This window comes from Ambystoma mexicanum, chromosome 13, assembly GCF_040938575.1.
Source record: "Ambystoma mexicanum isolate Mex_15411 chromosome 13, UKY_AmexF1_1, whole genome shotgun sequence".
In the NCBI taxonomy this organism is placed as follows: domain Eukaryota; kingdom Metazoa; phylum Chordata; class Amphibia; order Caudata; family Ambystomatidae; genus Ambystoma; species Ambystoma mexicanum.
Genome location: NC_090938.1, coordinates 681,040,537 through 681,057,817, shown reverse-complemented (window position 1 = coordinate 681,057,817; position 17,281 = coordinate 681,040,537). Strand labels below are relative to the sequence as shown.

At 46.1% G+C, this 17,281-nt stretch overlaps 1 protein-coding gene across 2 annotated transcripts in view; it reads left to right on the top strand.

The window, feature by feature from the left end:
• Positions 1 to 17,281, top strand: part of FBXL20 (F-box and leucine rich repeat protein 20) — an 867,163-nt gene that overhangs the window by 765,491 nt on the left and 84,391 nt on the right. The window lies entirely within an intron of this gene.

Below are 17,281 nucleotides of genomic sequence, written 5' to 3'. Positions count from 1 at the left end.
GGGAGCTGTAGATCTTCTTTGCAGGTAAGTAGTCTTGCACAGTGTTTTTAGAAAAGTTTGTAGACCTATAATCACTGGAAGGGCCACAAGCTGGGAGGCTTGTGAGGGGCAAAGCTGCAAGCAACTCTGCAATGGTAACCAAGACAAGTCTCAACTGAGAACAAGTTAAGCTACACAACAAGAGCGAAGTCCTCTTAGGTTCACAGTACCTTTGGTTAGAAGAAATGGTTCCAGCTAGCTTCTGTGCCTGTACAACTCTACAGATACTGGGCTTCAGTCGTGGGGGCAAGATGGAGGACCTCTGGGGACTGCTGCACTGCAAAGGGACGGTCAGCGGCAGCAATGGGCAAACTACAATTCAGCGGCACTTCGCGGTTTCAGCTCCTCGCGTCTACAGCAAATAGCAACACTTCGGTTCTCGGATACCACTTCAGACTTTCCTCGCCTCTGGGGTCCAGCACTCTGTCGGGGTGAGAGTCAAATTCTCTCGTCGGGTTTTCACAGTACCTTATATTGAAGAAAAAGATGCAGCTGAAGACTTATGTTCCTGCAGATCTCGCTGTTCCTGAGCCTCAGTCGTGGAGAAAAGAGGGAGGACATTTGGACTCCTGCACTGCACGGGGACGGGTCACAAAAGCTGGTAAATTGGAAAATCTTCGATTCCGGTTGCTGTTCTTCAAGCACACAAATTGGTGTCCTTCCCCCTGGTTAATCCTAACCAGTTCCGAGAATGTTATCTAGGTGGCTTATGAGTCGATTGGTCCCACCAACTCAAAGGAAGAAGTCGTCCTTGAAGGGCCTCCGTCGAGATGAACTTGGCGATTCGGACCTGCAGCTGGGCTCCACCGGGCAAACCAACGGTCCAGTAGTTGCAGCAGCCATCCTCTTTCAGCTATTCTCCGGTTCTTTCGTTCCAGTGGTCGACTCTGCTTTTCAGTCCAAGAGACTCGCCTTTTGAACAGTTTTCTCCCATTCATTCCAGCCTTGCTGCCACTCACCCAGCAGGATGGCTGTCCTTGCTGGAGAGTCAGCCGGCCAATCACGCCAGAGTGCATTTGGGTCTCATAGGAGACTAAGCACAGGGAGTTTCAGGCACCTCCCTCGCTTCCTGCCCACCCCAGACACACCGGCCGTAGAGGCGGTCTTCAGTCCTGAAGCCCGCCAAAGGCATAGAAACAAAGGGACCAACCCTGGTTTGGCGCGCAGAGACAAACTCTAGAATGACCATTCCAAAAAGAAATGGCGAGAAAAGAAGACCGGGACCTGTTTAAACAAAGGGGGCTTGGGCGCCATCTTGAAAAACATGGCTCCCACGATTTTTAGCTACCGGTGTTCACGGTCGGGAAAAATCATGGTAGTTCGTTGTAAAACCACTGCCACCAGACATTTCGATAGGAAAGGGTAGCATTTGACTGCTACATGAGTTTCTAGACATGGGGGATACTAGGTAACCCCTCAGCACTCTATTGTAAGATAGTGTGTGCTGAGTCTAGGAATTTAAAAAGACTAGTAAAGTCCATTTAACTTTACATTCTCTGATAAACAGTAGTTTATCCCAGAAAAGGTATTTAAACCTTGGCATAGCCTAAATAGCTTCATTGTGTCCCTCCACTGAGGGTGCTGTGTAACACACATGAAAAGATGATGCCTATGGAGCTGTCTAAGACTCCATAATCAAAGAACACACAAGTAAAACGCACATCAAAATACATGAGAGAGTGGGGAACAAAGGCTCACACTCTCCAGGTTAAAAAATGAAGTCCTCAAAATCCAGCAAAGTTGCTGGGGTTCTCTAAGGTGAAGGGAATTAGCACATTTATGAAAATTCTCCCTAACAGCTAATGTTATGTTAAACTCGAAATTCAATTCAGCTAAGGAAGGAAAGTTTCACACATGTAGAGTAGAACATAACATCTGCTGTAGCAATACTCCAGTCAATAGTAGACCCTTAGATGAGAAACAGGTAGACGTCAAGAGTAGCTTTAGGTTAGCAAATCATTCATCAACCAACATTTACTAAATCGCAATACTGATAAGATAAAGAACTTTGTGTAGGCCTAAACTTTAGAAGTCCAACCCTACCTGGGAAATGAGATTCTCAAACGTCAGATGAAGGCAGGGGGAGACAAGTGACCTGTTGGTGGCAGAACAAAGGAAGGCAGACACTGTCAAAGTTGTCAAATTCACAGGTGATGCTTTTCGTGGCAAGCAACGAAATTGTATTCAAAGGGTTCAGTGGGGTTGGGATGGCTCAAACTGCAGATCTCAAGACTGGTTTGGCTCACCAGTCCAAGGGAGGAAGTCGTCCGGTCTGGATCTTCCCTATTGCTTAGAAGAAAGGGCTGGAGCTGCAGCGGTCCCTCAGTTGGCCTGGCGGTTGCTGGAGGTGGCTTCAGATGTCATTCTTCCTCCTTTGGAATGTGTTTTCCAGTGGTCGACTCTGGCTTCAATATCAAAACCCTCACATTTTATTCAGAAGCCCAGCCAATCAGCATGCATGCAACATTCAAACTTTGAGTTGGGACAGCCAGGCACCCAGTTGGAACTGGATCAAAGCAGACACACCGCAGGACACAGAGCTGAGGATTTTCGGTGTCCTCCCATCTTTCTGTCCTCCCAGACACACTGGCGCCTCTGGGAAGGCTTCCCAATGGGAGCCCTTCAAAGAGAAAGGCGTGAGCAGGACTTCCCTCACAGGTTATCAGAGGAAGGTTCAAGAAAGGGCAAGCCATTGTGAGCTGCCAAACAAAGACTGGCACCATTTTAGGTCAATGGTGACCCATGTGTCTTTTACCGCAGCTGTGACAGCCTTCATGTAAAAATCATGAAAAGTTGATGGAAAATGTCCACTTCCACCAGCCACTCAAACTTGCCACTGTTACTAGAAAGTTACAGGAGACGTCAGAAAAGCAATATTATGCATCCCCTCAGCCCTCCAGATAAGGTGGTGTCGGCTGATCTCATAAAAGAAAAACATAGGTAGGATAAAAAGTACCCCCCTAGTCTGGTAAAATTACATTTTCACAGGAATATAAAGGAAAACCAAAGGGGGGACTCGAGGAGCTCCCAGCAACACTGCACAGAAGATGCAGTGTGCTGCAATAGTAAAATACAGATGCCATTGAAATAGATGGAGGAAAGCAGTCTCCATCCAAGTTAACCAAAAAGGGTTCTCAAAGTCGCAGAACAAGAAAGAATGAATGAATGGGGCAAAACATTCCCACTCACTCGGGAGAGTCAGAAAAAACCCAATAGTGCAGCAAACAGTGCTGGTAGACTCACTCAGTGGGAGGAATTGCACACAAGATGGAAATTCTGCCTAACATCTGTGTTTGTTATGCCGTTTCCCAGTGCTTCTAGTATTCGCCCCGGATTGGACTGTCCCCGAAGATTTAATAGGAGGCAGGTCCCAGACTATCAATTCCCATTCATTTTGTCAAAGTTACAAATAAAGAGAGGTTTTTCCTCCAGTTATATAACAAAAGCACAAGTACCAAAGAAACGTCAGTTCTCTTAATGGTTGTAGATGAGTGGATATCCATTACATTTTCCTCCACCAAGTACTTAGGTCTCTCTTCACAGGATTACGGTTGTTTCTGTTCTTGGTTTCCTTTTTGGATGATTCTTTACTTGGTTTACAGGGCCCTCTTGGCTCCCTTGCTTCTTTTGTTTGTAGTTTCTCCCTGGATTAATCGAGTTGCGTGTATTCCCTACTAATATATCTTTGTTTTGGTGTATAGCTTTCAGCCGTTTGAATGGTTCTGACATTTGGCATTGTAGGGCCCCCGTAGAAAATTGTAGTGGTCTGTCTCCCTCTTTAGACCATGTTGCCCCTCGTAGGTATCTAGATTCTTTGTGCTTTCGCCTGTTCTCAGTTTGCTCTCTGCCCCCCTCTACTGCGAATAACCCACATACGTTCACCGTAGCAGGTCCTGCTTCAGCGAGGTGACTTAGACTCAGTGACACAGGCGTTCTCTCTAGCTTCTGGGTGTCTGTTAGGGCATTTTACACAAGTTGCTGTCTGTGACAGAACATGGAAAAGCCCACCTTAGGGTGTACCCCTTAGGTTTAGCCTGAACTACCCAAAGGTTTGGTACCTGTAGTACTTGGAGCATACACTCAGTTCAAGGAAACACTGACACACTAGAAGTTATATAAAAATGATTTATTCTGTGTACACTAAGGCTTTAAAAGTAAATCAAACTAATATTCACACATTAATATCACAGTAGAATCAAAGGTACCACACTTTGTCTCTTTTTGTGTTGCTTTATCTTGATTTAAACTACTGATGCTAAATAAGCAAACTTTAGATCAACTCTTACAACTTCAGCTAACCCCAGTTTAACCAATTTGTAAAGGTCCATTCCTATACTAGGTGATTCTCAGAGTCGAGGGGGAGACTGGGGGTCCAGTGACCAAGGACGGAGGAGGAAAAGAGGCAGGTAAACAGTAGACAGAGCAGTGTCTATGAAGGTTTCTTCAGGTTTGCAGATAAGTTTATCACGTTGGAGCCAATGAGTGGTTCACCCCAATGGGACTGCAGCCCCCCAAGAACACAAGGGCAATGCAGTGAGACCAGGGTAAGTACCTAGGCTCTGGACGTTACCTTTGCAATGAAGAACTTGGTGCAGCAGTATGTGCCCCAAGGTGAGGCACAGTTGTCCCCGGTTTGGATTTCTTGGCCTGGCCAGCTGAAGAAGGGACTTTGGCAGGAACAGACAGATGCCATTGAGCAATGGAACGCCCAGCAGTGGATCTTTGTGGCACTGGTGCATTATATATGATATGGCATTTATAACGCACCTATACACAAGTGTTCCAAGGCACAACGAGGCAAGGGAGGGCGAACAGAGGGGAGACGGACAACGATCTTACTAGGCCAGGTGTCATTCAGATCAAGCAAGTGCATGGGAAGGGGAAAAGTGCGTGGGGGAAGGGGGGAGGGGAAAGGTGCGTGGGGGAAAGGTGAGGGGAAAGTGCAGTACATGGGATACTAGAATAAATAAGATAAAAGAAAACGGCCAGCTTGTGGCAAGTGCAAGGTAAGTGCTGGTAGGGGGACTGTGGGGATACAGAAAAACAGTCCCCAGGTGCGGGGGTTGCAAGGGAGGCAGTGCAGGTGTGCAACTGGAGGGGCCTGGGCCTGAGATAATGAGGGTGGCCAAGTAACCAGTGCAGTTTCAGCCATGACTTCAGCAGGGGGGAGGGGGGAGAGAAAGCCGAAGCAAAGAGGAAGGTTTTAAGGTGCTTCTGGAACCGGAGATGGTTCTCCTCAAGTTTCAGGGAGGCAGGGAGGCTGTTACAGAGGGAGGCCCTAGCCGAAGAGGGAGATCTACCACCAACTCGTTGCTTGGAAAAGCGACCGAGTCTGAGGGAGTTGGAGGCGGATGAGCTAAGATCTCGAGGGAAGATATTTAGGAAGAGAGAGTTGAAGGTATTGAGGCCTCAGGCCCCAGAAGGCCTTGTGGACAATGCAGAGGGTTGGAGCCCTTTACAGGCTTTGGGTCAGCCGTGGTTTTCGTCCGGTACACTTCTCTTCGGTTCATGGTCCAGGAATTAGCTGAGGGGATGTCTGGGAGCGGAAAAGAGTCACTGAGGGCCCAGAAAGATGCCCACAAGGTTTCAGCCGCAGCCATGTTTCACTAGATGTTCACTGCAAGATGGCACATGTCCCAGGTTATTTGGAGTTTGTAGCCTTGGTAAGATTGCACCTCTTCGTGTCATTCCACAAAATGCTGGTGGTCTTGAGACTGGTTAGGCCCACCAGTCCAGGCGAGGATGTAGTCTTCAAGAGATCTTACCTGTCGCTTTGAATCCGGGGTCAGGTCTTCAGTGGTCACTCAACGGTTCTGACGGTCGCTTGGAAGTTGCTGGGATGTCCTTCTACTAATGCCTCTTTGGATATTCAGTCCAATGATCGACTCTGAGATTCAGGTCCAGGACCCTCGCATTTTATGCAAGAAAACTGGTTGAGCCCACCAATCACCAGACCAGCCTTTCATGCAAATCTGTGGGGGCGGCTGTCCAAGGGGACAGCCAGCCTCCCTGTTCAAACTGGTTCCAGGCAGCCACCCTGCAGGACAAAGACCAGAGGAGTTTTGGTTACCTTCCCCAATTCCTGTCCTTTCAGTCACTGAGAGCCTTGTAGTTAAAAAAAAAAAAAAAAAATACCCTGAAAGAGGTCAAAAGGGTTCCCAAGGTTAGAGTAAAAGAATGAGGAGTGTGGAAAAAGGTTCCCATTCGCTTGGAAGAGTCAGTCCAAAAATCCAAGAGCCCAGCAAAAATGCTGGGGGTTTCACCAAGTGGGAATAATTGCACTGAAAAAGGAAATTATACCTGACACTGTCCTCTCCTGAAGATAAGCGGGAGGCTTCCTTCGCTTGCTGCTGTGTTGCTCTCTCTGGTTCCGCATAGTGCGAGCGGAGGACTCATTTCCTCTATCGCTCGACAAATTTGGCATTATTTCGTGGGCTCCAATCTTACTATATCTGTGGTGTCACGCCTTCCCTGGAGACCGGCTCTGCATGGCCTTGCCGACACCCTACAGCCCTGTGCCTATTCGGCCACATTTCTCATTCTCTCTTACTTTCAGGTTTCTCTACTGATCTCCCTCCAGACCTTCTCCTGGATCCTTCTCCTCACCACAGCTGGCTCCACTCAGCAGTGTGGCTTCTCCTCCCCACCCCCCCCCCCCAAATGATGTAGGTATGTCGGAGGTTCTCTGCATATCGCTTCTCCTCCATTCAAGAGTTCTTCTTGTTACCGGATAGCAAACAGGTGTGTAACTGTCAATCCCATTGAGAGGCTCATATGGCCTTGGTCCAACTGTTTCAATGCAATTTCTACAGTATTTGGAGTTTGACAGCTGACAACCAGGTCCACTTCTGGCATTCCCATGCATGCTGACAGTATCTCGGTTGTAGGGCGTTCCTTACTGGCATGTGAGTACCTGTCCCCTGGTAGGGTGACACTCCCAGTGAGGTCCTACTTTCTCAACCCCCTAGGGAAAGGTCTTGCTTAGTGGGCTCACCTCCCTAGCCTCAAAGGGGGTGCTTCCCTCCTCCCACCTTTCCTCCAAGGAAGAAGGCATTAAACCTTCAGATTCATCACATTAGTCAAAACCCAATCAAGGTAGCAATGTAGAGCACTCAAGTCTATTCTCAAGAGTGTGCGAGTGGGGTCAAGGGTCTCAATGAGTCCACACAGTGAAGAACATAATTCAATTTATAAAAAATAGTTTTTATTCTATGCCTTAAACGCACACAAAAATGAAACCAGCAGGTCATAATATGCCACAACACAATAAAAGGACCATGGGTACAGTACACGTCACACTGGGGATAGTATTACAAACACCCCCTGTCGATGTCCGTCAAATTTCAAAACTACTCATGCAATACTCACACTACCACTAGAAGTCGGCCTATGCAAACCATGTGATTCTAAGCAGATCCACGCATCAGAAAGACGATTACAAGTATGTTATATTTGTCATACAGTCACCATAGGTTCTTAAAATGCATTCAATGCAACACAAGAGGTAAGTAGAGTGATGCAGTAAGATGAAACCAAATGATATTCCCTAGCTGCACAGTCCAATTCCTAAGAAGTGTGGCACCTTGTGCCCAAAAGTGTCAATGCTTCTCCCCAAAATGTATCTGTAGCAGTTAAGTTAATTGTATTGGTGATTATTCAAAAGAGATGCATCAGAGTTACTAGGGGAGTAAAATGTGTTCATATCTTCTCAGGGTTTACTTATCTGGTTCGTTGACCAAAAAGCAGTTGAATGGAGAGATTCAAAGAGACTTGCTCAATGTTATCCTTTGGTGGACTGGGGAGACAAATGCTGGTTTACTTGAGCCCCCCCCCCCAACTCAGATTTTACCAGATGGCTGGATGGGTCGACTGAGTTTCTGGTGAGAGGTGCCCAGGGTTTGCATGTGCAATGATTCGTCCGGTCGGGTCCCAGAATAGAGTGCAATCAATGGTGATGGAGAGATGCAGAATACATCGATGCAGGACACTTCACAGGATGGGGGAAGGCGTGTTCCAGCGACGGCCACCGCACACAGATGACAGGCATCCTTCCAGTCACGGTTGTAGAAGTCCTTCCATGACAGGATCCCGTGAGGCAGGAAGGAGACTTGTACCACAAGCTGGCGACTACCGAAGTGCTGGCTGCAAATTCAAAATGGCGACTTCTCTAGCGAGGTAGCCCACTAGAGCGCTGGACAGTCCACCTGGTGGTGTATGGACACTTCTGAAGCCTCAGGGTGGCTGGATGCTCGAACGCGTCGAATGGTTGGCCCTACCAGTCCTGGGTTTGAAGCACCACACAGGTCCTTCGAAGATCAGGTAGTCCAATAGGGCTTCGCCAGGCCAGGCACAGGAAGGGATGCTGGGAGTCTTCGTTGGATCCGCTTGGCTGTTCTATAAGGGATTCTTTGCTTCTGCACAGATCTTAAGAAATGGCTGCAGGAGGTCCTATACATATCGAAAGTCCAGCGTGGAATTAAGTCTGAACCATCTAATGTTAAGGATCTGCACCATTCAAACAGCCAGTAGTTGAAACCAATAGTTCTACCGGATTGGACACTCATGCCACACACCTAGTCTCACTGGCACTACGAATGTGGAGTGGGCCCAGACAGTCCCACCCACTTCATGTGCCAGAGACACAAAGGCATCACTAGCCTGTGAAAGCTGCAGCTTTCCCGGGCAAGTGCATGACCTTATGGGGAGGCGGCCAAATAACAAAATGGTAAGAATACTATTGCTGCCATCAGCTCATTTTTAGACACATATATAAAAGCAACCAAAGATTCCAAGTGTAAAAGACCAAAGTATCCCCATTGTAAGATTGTGTGCAATGTTAAAAAGTTACAAGCAGTAAAAGGCAAAGAAAGAAAGCTTCCAAGGACTGATGGTCAGAAGGACTGATCATTTCCCCCACAACAAATGAGCAAGAGGCAGGGTAAGTGAAGTTGAAGGCTTTACTTCCCCTCGAAGTCGGAACCGGCTTGAAGACAAAGCAAAAAGATTGGGGGTCCATAGAAACTATGGAGGGAAAGTTGCTAAAAGAGGAATCTTTCCAAACAGTAGCCATATATGCTAAATGTGAATGTGCACATAAATAGTAAACCCAAAAATGCAACTGCTGCCACCAGCTTGCCTTTGGGCACTTATAAAAGTAACCAAAAATCCGAAGTGTAAAACGTAAGGGAGATGCAAAAGTATCCCCATTGCACTTTAGTATATGGCAGAGTGGAAAATAAAAGAATCTCACTACTGGTCGTCTGAAGGACTGAACAGTTTCCCCATAACAAATGAGCAAAAGAGAATTGAAGTAGGCTTTATTTATTTTTTTCAATTTGAATTTGTAAAACACACTACAGCCCAACCGTATCGAGGAGCTGTTGCAGGAAGATGTCTTAGTTACATGTAGGAGGCATTGCTCATGGTTACAAGAAGCGAAAGCCTAGCATGGTGCAGTGACGCACATACATAGGTGACTGTGTTTCAATAAATAGTGCATTACATAGCGGGTTACAGAGCATAGGAAATATTACATGGCAATAAAGCTAGTCTGGTACAGTTAAACCAACAATAGCGTTTTGACAGCTTTCCTAAATGCTGTGTGCGAGTCAATGTTTCTCACGTGCGGGCGTAGGGAGTTCCATTTGGTCGCTGCAATGACCGGGAAGCTAGATCCTCCTCCGCGAGCCCCGAGGGTCTTGAGGATGGTGATATGATTTGTGTAGGTGGTTCTTGTGGGTCTGTTTGAGGAGGGTTTGGCAATTCGCTGTGAAAGGTAAAGGGGAGCGGTGTTATGGAGACATTTGTGGGTGAGGGCAAGGGTTTTGAACATGATACGTTCCTTGATGGGGAACCAGTGGACCAATTTCCTGGTTGCTGAGATGTGCTCCCTTTTGGATATGCCAGTGGATGCCCCAAGTGCATTGTTTTGGTCTGTATGTATTTTTCGGATGTTTTTTTTGCAGAAGTGCTTGCAGAAGGGCGCTGCAGTAATCAAGTCGCAACCCAAATATTGCTCTGGCTATGGTGAGGCAGTTCTGTTCTGTCAAGAACAGTCTAGCTGCAGTGAGCAGTTTACAATGGTAGGTTGCAGCAGAAGCTATGGCGTTAACCTGTCTGCCCATTGAAAGGTTCGAGTCTAGGTAGACCCCCAAGGTTTTCACCACCTGTGGGACTGGGATGGAGGTGTTATCGATTGAGAACAATATGTACTTTACATCAAGTTTTCTTGAGGGTGCCTGGTGAACCAATAAGTAGAAGTTATTTATTTTTCACCCTTGAGGCACAACCAGTTTTCAGCCATCCATGTTTGAATCGTGCCATAGATGGAGTTTCGCTCTTGGCTTCATAGTCGACAGTTAGGGGGATGAGGACCTGCGTGTCATCAGCATAATTCGTGTATGTGATGCCAAGTGCGTCCAAGAAGTTAGAGAGACCTCATGAACAAGTTGTAGAGGGTGGGTGAAATGCAGGTTCCTTGAGGGACTCCGCATTTGATCAAATTAAAGTTGCTTTACTTTCTTTCATAGTGGGGTCAGAATTAAAAACGAAGCAAAAAGAATGGGGTTCCATAGAAAATTATGGAGAGAAAGTTGCAAAGAGAAAATCTTTACTAACAAAGTGCAAAAGGGATACAAAGTTCCCCTGCAGCACTCTGCTGCAATATTGTGTGTGCTATATTAAAACAAAGCAGAGTACAGGACTGAGACGAACAGTGCACTGCGCTGGTAGCCTTTAGGGCTCACCAGTGCCTCCATTATTAGCAGAGCATGTATGTAAAGTTTAGGGAAAAAAAAGCTTTTCTTGGCTAAAAAGTGAGGCATGGGTTCAAAGCCGTTGAGGGCTTTATGGCAATCTGTTGAAGGAAAATGCTGAAAGAAATTTCTTCCCTAACAGTAAATGTTAAGGATATTTTTCACAAGGCCTCTGGTGAAGACTTGGAAAAAACAATATTACAGAGGGGCCTCCCTCTGTAACAGCCTCCCTGCCTCCCTGAAACTTGAGGAGAACCATCTCCGGTTCCAGAAGCACCTTAAAACCTTCCTCTTTGCTTCGGCTTTCTCTCCCCCCTCCCCCCTGCTGAAGTCATGGCTGAAACTGCACTGGTTACTTGGCCACCCTCATGATCTCAGGCCCAGGCCCCTCCAGTTGCACACCTGCACTGCCTCCCTTGCAACCCCCGCACCTGGGGACTGTTTTTCTGTATCCCCACAGTCCAACTGCCAGCACTTATCTTGCACTTGCCACAAGCTGGCCGTTTTTGGACAGTCTCCACCACACGGGTAGTGTATCTAAGCACTCTGGCTTCACCCTTCAATGCTGAGCGTGGTTGTACTAAGGTATAGAGACCCATTTGTGTACACACTGCTATCTACACAGTATATACTCTGTATATTAAGGTAAAATAAATCATGAAATATCTACAGTAAATTTGAGTACTAACAATAAGAAAGGGAAGTGGTTCCTCAAGGACGTTACATTTGTATATACATTAATGCTTGTAAACAAATCTAGGTGTGAAGAGCACAAACTGCCCCTGATGGTCTGAAAATCTATTGCAGGAACATTAGTGCAGACTGGAGCACGAACAGGTCTTCTCACTGCGAACCTAATAAGACCCCAAAAGGTTCAAGAGCATAACTTGGAGAGTTGTTCACAACCAAGTTAAATGAAGTTTCCAAATTCTTCTGAGCTATTAGATGCTTGTAATGCGAGTTCAAAGAAAATGCTAATGGCAAAGAGTCCGTAAACTATGCGCGATTGGGGCTCGAAGTCAGTCAGCCGTTAAGAAAGTTGCATTTCTTCAACTAAATCAGTGTGTGAAAACTATCATCAGACATACACAGGGATGTGTATTGATGTGTTTGAGCTAACCTAATCCTGTGTAAACTAGGTTCCATTTTCTCTGATGCATTTGGGAGTTCTGCTCAGAGCTCACGCATGCATACCAGCTGAAATAGCTGTTCCTAATGTTTAAAAAAGATACAAAGGAAGTGACCGGGGCAGAATACTTGCAAATGCGTTGTTCACTTGGCTCCTGCTCGGGGAGCAGGTGAATATCAATGCAGTAAAACAGATTAAGAGTGGTGTGGCCAAAAGTAAAACTTGCTGCTGCCGCCTAACACCGAATCTGTTTTGTGGGGGAGAAATGTCCCCTGGGGCATAATGGTGTTCTCTGGTAGTACCTCTGCTCAGTTAGCCTTATGGGGCTACTAAGGGCAGCACACCAAAATCCAGTTTAAGCTTTCAGGGAGCCTATAGTACAGGATTCCAAAATGTCAGCAAAACGTTTAGGGGACTACCAAAGTTATTGTATAGAGCCAATCCATTCTTTCTGACTGGACAGTGATATTCTTCATCAATTCCAAAATATCTACCCTATTCAGAGCAATTCTGATGAAAATGCTGGTAAAAACTTCAGGAAAACTTATTACTTAAAGTAGAAATTGCATTTCAAATGAGAGAAGTTAAAAATCTCGAGGGAGAAGAGAATGCGTCAGTTACAGTAGAAGTTATGGTAAATGAGCTCCTCTGAGTTGAAAATGGTCTTCAAGGACCAAAAGATGAAATTGGTGATTTCTGTAATCGAGTTAATCGGACCACACCGATTAGCTAAAAACTATTTGCTCCCACTTAATCACCCCAGCAGGAAAAAGTGCTAGATTTAATTATTTGTTTTAGATGGGATTGCCTGAAAAGTTAAGTATGGTGTTGAATTAAGTTCTGATCCTCCTCTGTCAGTGCCAAGAAGTTATTTTATGTTTTTAAATGTTATATTGGTTGCTTGTCTAAAACTGCCTTCCAGATCCAGCCACGAGTTAGTGTTGCAAGTCAACAGGAGTTGATGCTGCATTTTAAATTATTAAAGATACCAGATCTTGAAAGCAGTGTTGCATGTTAATATTTAACTTCTGGCCCAATTGATTTGTAAAGCTCCAGTGCGTGGTGATGGTGCTCATGACAGCTGAGAGTAAATGATAGGAAGCAAGTGCTAAAGGGATTGGTACATGTTGGGGTGCCGAAGGGATGCAGGTTTTTTTGTGCTGCTTCCACTTAAGGACTTGTTTTCAGCCACCCTGTGTCTGTGGGGCATTTAAAGGCCCTAAACAGAAGTCCCCTTCACATGAATGGCAGGCATTTAAACACTGCAACAAAAACGGCCTGGCTTTTGCTTTTGTTTTTCATGTAAAGTTCGAGCCATGTGGAAAGCCGCCTACCTGTCATTATCGATGGACAAGCAGCAGTTAAATTTACAAAAGGAGGAGGAATCAAAGATCTCTGACATGAAAAACAGGATTTTTAAATATTGAAAGCAAAAACGGCCTGCCCACGTGTGTGCAAATAAATGGCTTTAAAAAGCCAGAATGGAAAACATATATCACTTCTCACAGAAGAATGTCATGAAAACAAAACGTGGTGTGGGTTGACAAAAGCTATATATATTATGTTTCACCCACAAAGATCCAGTGACATTTGAACAGACACTTAGTCATCAGCAAAAAACTATTTCTGGCTGAGGGGAAAACTTCACAAAGGAAAACCCCACTTCTGGCCTGGATGTCACATCTCCCATCTAATGACCCCTTGCAATAGAATTTTGTGCTGAAGGTGCCGAAAGCCCATTGTTGCCCAGACGTGCTGGCCCTGAAGGCAGTTAAAGCAGGGACTTCAAGTGAAAGTCATCCTTGGCTGGAGCATGACTAAAAGGTGTGAGGACTGGGGGCATCAACTTCAAAGAGACTCATAAAAAAAAAAAAACCCTCTGGTCCCAGCTGGCCCAGGGAGACAGATGGCTGTGCTGGATGAGGCAAACATTCCATTTGCTGAACAGGAATACTCCCAATTAGTTTAAAAGACTACCATTGCACTAGGACAGGAGACCCACAAAAACCGGGAGACAGAAAAAGGAGAAAGACAGGAGGATAGAGCGAAGGCTGCAGAAAATGACAGCTGTAAGGAGACACCAGAGGAGATTGAGTGTGCCTCTGGGTGGAGCTGTCTGTTTCTAGGAAGGCATCAAAGCTGACTGAGACCTGTGGTGGAGAGCGGGAGGCCATCATTGAGAGTGGAGTCACCAGACCCCTCCCCTATCTCTCCAGAGTGTCCTGTGATGCCGCTGGCTTTCCTAAACCTTAAGCAGAGGCTTGCTATGTAAGTGGAACTAAGCCATATGGAAAACCAAAAGGTGGGGGGGGGGGGAGAGTCTGCTTGCCTTGAATCCTTTCTCTTCATAGTGGGTGGGTAGATATTTAGCCTATGTAACCAAAAATATTAATTTAATTAATTTCCCATTTGGCAGATGTGAGGCGAGATTGTATGCAGTACCCTTTGGGGCACTACAACAACCCTCACCTCCTGGCAATGGGAAACCAACATTTGGTATAAGTCTGTACTAACACAGGTTGGTAGCGTGTTGTGCAGCCAGGCTTATCTCAAGAGGCGTCAATGTGAGCAGTAGGGGAATTGCACAGAGATTCACAGTGACAAGTATTCAGATAAACTATTACACACATGGTTTCCTGATTAAACAATTATTTAACAGTCCATTTGAGTAAGCCTTCTTCGGAAGGGGCAATATAATAGTAACGCACAAATACTCCAAAATACACTCTTCGTTTCCCTAAATCAGCAAATACCCTTTTGGGATGGCACAGACACTTCCTTCACCCTCAGGTGACTTAAATAGCTAGGACACTGAGGACATTAATATATCACTGTTGCATTTAGGGCAATAGGTATATATTTATATATAATATACTTATATATTCTGAAGCAGGTAAGTACTTTTGGTAACCCCCAATGCAAAGTAAGTTAACCCCTTCCTGGAAGGAAGACAAAATATACAGTCAGAGGGAAGAAGAGTCATTCAGGGAGCAAAACCATGCCAAAGTCAATTGGGCAAAAGTCTAGGTGAGCTGAAGCAATTCTTGCAGGTAGGTAAGTCTTGCACAATGTTTTAAAAGTCTTTGTAGAAAAGAAGAAATCAAAGTAGGGCACAAGTCGATTAGGCTTGTGAGGTAAAGAAGCTGTTAGCAACTCTACAGAAGTAAACAAGACAGTCTCCACTGAGAACAAGTGAGGTTACACAAGAGTAAAGTTCTTAGACTTCACAGTACCTTTGGTTGGAAGAAAAACTGTTCCAGCTGGCTTCTGTTCCTGGGCCTCGGTCGTGGGGACAAGAGGGAGGACGTCTGGAGGACTCCTACACTGCAATGGGGACGGTCAGCGACAGAAAAGGACCAACTTCTATTCAGTGGCACTTTGCGGTTTCAGCTCCTCGCGTCATCAAATGGCATCACTGCAGACTCTTGGCTGTTGAGATGGGCTTTCCTTGCATCTGGGATCCAGCACTATGTTGAGGTGGCTCAGGCTTGGTTAGTCCTGCTTCCTTGTAGTTCGAAGGATCTTTCTGGAGCTCTTGGCCAACTTAAAAGCAACGCACATGATCTGGTGTTCCTCTCCCTGGCTCTTCGGTTCCAGCAGCAACTGTAGTAGAAATACAACCAGCTTAGAGGGGATGTCCAGGTGGCTTACTTTGGAGTTGATTGGTCCCACCAACTCAAGGGCAGAAGTCGTCCTTGCAGGGCTTCTCTAGTCGAGGCGAATTCGGAGCTTCAGCACAGCAGCAGGGCTTCACCGGGCAAACCAACGGTCCAGGAGTTGCAGCAGCGTCTCTTCCAAGATCATCTTAGATTTCCTTCGTCCAGTGGATGACTCTGCCTTCCAAGGCAAAAAGCCTTGCCTTTCATGCAGGTTTCTTCCATTCATTACAGCCCAGCTGTCAGTCACCCAGAAGGGTGGCTGTCCTTGCCGGACAGCCAGCCGGCCAATCACCTGGGAGTGCATTCTTGTCTCCCAGGAGACTAAGCACAGGGAGTTTCAGGCATCTCCCTCGTTTCCTGCCCCCGCCAGACACCCTGGAGCCAGGGGCGTGCTTCACTTGTGAATCCCGCCAAAGACAAAACGTACAAAGGGACCAAACCTGGTTTGGCGCGCATAGTTAATCTCAAGAAGGCCCTTTCACAAAGAAATGGCAATGAAAGAAGAGCTAGACATCTTGTCAAAAATAGCTCCCTTGGGTGCTTTACTGCAGTTTCGAACGCAGCCTGCAGTGAAAGCACACCATGGTAGTTAAAAGTAAACCACTGCCACCAGCCATTCATGTTAATGTTAAAGGGTATTCGTACTGGGCACTATCACCACCAGAGTGGTCCCCTGGCGCTCTGGCGGCTCTGAAAGAGGGAGAGGGATGGAGGGGGAGTTAGTGGGAATAAGCTGGAAAAGTGCAAGAGAGCAGTGATGTGCTGTTGGCAGCCTCAGCCCGGTGGGTTCGTCGGCTGGGCTTGAGGTGTTTTACGGTCGGTAGTCATCGTGTGCTGTTGTGCAAGTCTATGTGCGATTTGTTTTGTTGTTGCATTGTAGTGAAGTTTGTGCGGATTGCTGCGTTTTAGGCTTGTGGTTGTGTTTGGTTAGAGTTTGAGAGGTGTATGCAGAGGGATGACATTGTTAGTAGTTTGGTTAGTTGGCATTGCTGTCCTTGCAATTATGTCTAGGTGTGATGTTTGCTATCATTCACTATTCCGCCGGGGTGAGGCGCTTGCTAATTTCTATATTCTGTCTAGATGTGAGGCAGGCTAGTGATCACAATTCCATTCAAGTGTTGCACTGGTCATCGTTCACAGTTTTAAGTGTGGCGCATGCTAACACTCACATTTCTATCTAGATGCGACGCAGGCCTAGGTTAAGAATTCCATCTAAGTGCGGCACAAGTTAACATTATTATAGCTGTCTAAAGGTGACGCAGGCTAATCTTGACGGTTCTCTGTAGGTGTGGCACTAGTGAACATTGCCTAGTATTGAGGAAAGGGTAACATAAAAATGTTGCATGAGAAGTTAGACAAAGGGGATACTAAGGAACCCCTGCAACACCCTATTTGTAAGATAGTGTGGGCTGGGTCTAGAAAGTTAAAAGTGTAAGTAAAGTAAATTTCACTTCACTGCTCTTGGATAAACTACTGTTTCCAAGAGAAGGTATGTAAACCTTTGGGAAATCTGAAAGTCTTCCCTGTGCCTCTGCACTGAAGGTGCTGTGTGACACAATGTAAAAGATGCCTATGGAGTTTCAGCCTCCACAATCAAAAGAAACAGAGTTCAAATCAGATTAAAAATACATGCAAGAGTGGGGATAAAAGGGTCTCTCACTCTCCAGGTTAAAATTTAAAAGTCCTAAAATCCAGCAAAG